Source organism: Etheostoma cragini, chromosome 4, assembly GCF_013103735.1.
Source record: "Etheostoma cragini isolate CJK2018 chromosome 4, CSU_Ecrag_1.0, whole genome shotgun sequence".
Lineage (NCBI taxonomy): Eukaryota > Metazoa > Chordata > Actinopteri > Perciformes > Percidae > Etheostoma > Etheostoma cragini.
This window is the reverse complement of record NC_048410.1, coordinates 1,825,839-1,828,261: the sequence shown is the minus strand read 5'-3', so window position 1 is coordinate 1,828,261 and position 2,423 is coordinate 1,825,839. Positions and strand designations below refer to the sequence as shown.

Below are 2,423 nucleotides of genomic sequence, written 5' to 3'. Positions count from 1 at the left end.
CACACACACACACACACACACACACACACACACACACACACACACACACACACACACACACACCTGGCTAGACACAACAATGTCAGAATGTCTGACCCTGTGAGTGTGTGTGTGTGTGTGTGTGTTTTCACTGAGCTAGCATCTACGCAGCCTCATTGAAAGGTCTGCTGATAAATATTTGATATTAAGAATGAATGACATGTAATGTTAAAGGGGGAACTCTGGGTGAAGAATCCACAGAGAATTATCTTTCTTACCTCTTTTCTTATATCTTAATTACCTCTTTTCTTCTAATCAGTTCTTTTAAATCAAGGCTGAAGACCTTTCTTTTTGATGCTGCCTTTCTTTAAATTAATGCTCATTTCTTTCTTATGCTGCACTGTAACTTTTATTCTGGTGTTTTATGTGTCCTAATGTTTCTATTTTGTTTTCAACTGTCTATTCATGTGTCTTATTGATTTTTAATGCTTATGACTTTTAACTGTTTGAACTTGTGTTTTATCTGTTTTAATGATTTTGTGTAAAGCACTTTGAATTGCCCTGTTGCTGAAATGTGCTATACAAATAAAGCTGCCTTGCCTTGCCTAATGTCTTCGTTCATTTACTTTTACGGCCCACAACGTCAGCCCAAGTGCTCTCATCACAGGCTTGTTGTACGTAAACGTAACAGTAGAAACACCTGGCTTTGAAAAGATCTTTTATTCCCCTCAAAGACTCGGCTCAAATCAGCTCGGATCCTCATGAAAGCATGAATCAACTCGCCCTCTCTTTCCCGCTCTGCACTGTGTGTGTGTGTGTGTGTGTGTGTGTGTGTGTGTGTGTGTGTGTGTGTGTGTGTGTGAGATAACTACTACTTTAGACAAAACAAATCTCGGCAGACACCCAAACAAGGTTCGCTGCGACAAAGCCGTTCAAATGCCGCAATTCAAAAGAAGCAAAGACTGAGCGAGGGAGACCGGAGCAGTGAAGCAAGACAAAGTTAAACTGTCTGGGTATTTTCAGCTGTTTTGATACCAAAAACAGAATTCCAGCTGGTCAGAAAACTTCTTAAGTCAAGGTTTATCACCTGTGACCAATGGCAAAAACCCAACACACAACAGGAAGGGCTGTTTTTGATGTTGTTTCTATATTTAAGCACTGAGTACAAGATTCCTGTGTACTCAGGTTCACAGCTGACAGGGACTTAAGTTGTCAACGTTCCTGTGCAGCAATATATATATATATATATATATAATGTGCAGCGATTGGGTTTCTGATGTTGTCAATAATCCATCTTTTTCTTAGGCTCCCAGCTAACTTCCTGCAACAATACTCCTGTCCCTACCATCCCATTTGGAGACAAAAAAACAAGGCTCTCAACCTTTCCAAATTAAATATGTCATTCCATATCGTCCTCTTGCAACACTCTCGAGGCTCAAAGCAGAAAACTCAACTCTCTCTCTCTCTCTCCTCTTTATCAAATCTTGATAAAATACCTGAATTTGATCTTTCTGTTCCTTAAATGTTGTGGTTTTGGCCTGTACAGTCGGTTCATCTGTTCCCACGCTTACTCGGACTGCACATTCAAGGTAATCGCCATGGCGTTAATGGAGTCATTTTGGTAAGTTTAGGTTAAGTAACTGTATTGGACTTGAGACACCACTGATTTCTATTTCAAGTCCAAGTCAAAATATCCCTTCTTCTTTTAGTTGTGTTTTGGCCTCCACCAAGGTTTAATCAAGGAGCCCATATCACCACAAACACTCACTACATTCCTCAGGTCTACTGATTCAAAGAGCATTTACCCTTCTACTTCCACAATGCATGGCATTTTATTTCTCTAGGATTTATTGATAGTTCAGTCCATAAAATGTCAGAGAAACTGTGAAAACCGCCATGGACAGGTTCCCAGGGTCCAAGGTGGAGTCTTTTATCCGACTAACAGTCCAAAACACAAAAGGTATTCCACTGTGAGCCGGCTTACATCATGGCTCAGATTTCACCGCCAACGTTAAAATGTAAGGCCGGTGATGTCAGATTTATTCACTCAGTAGACTAAAAGCTCAGTTTTTGAGGTTTTTTTTTAAACTGAGGTTTTGAAAAACACCGGCTTGGTGTCAACAAAAGGCCAAACTGGAGTGAAAAAGATGTGTTATCAGAATTAGCTGGTTTGCAGTGGATGTAATCTTGGCCACAGCTCAAGAATTGTGACTAAACAGAACGATAGTTACTTAAACAAACGGCATCACTGTAATAACATTTGATTTTGATGTGTACTTTTATGTACTTTGTGCCCTACGACCATTCAATAAAGTTGACTGCTGTGTTTGTCTGTTTTTCTAGCCTGCTGCTCTGTCTAGACGCACTGCAGCCCACACTGTGTGTGTGTGTGTGTGTGTGTGTGTGTGTGTGTGTGTGTGTGTGTGTGTGTTTGTCATAGTCAG

At 40.4% G+C, this 2,423-nt stretch overlaps 1 protein-coding gene across 1 annotated transcript in view; it reads right to left on the bottom strand.

The window, feature by feature from the left end:
* pmepa1 (prostate transmembrane protein, androgen induced 1) overlaps nt 1-2,423 on the bottom strand; it is a 35,944-nt gene that overhangs the window by 23,021 nt on the left and 10,500 nt on the right. The window lies entirely within an intron of this gene.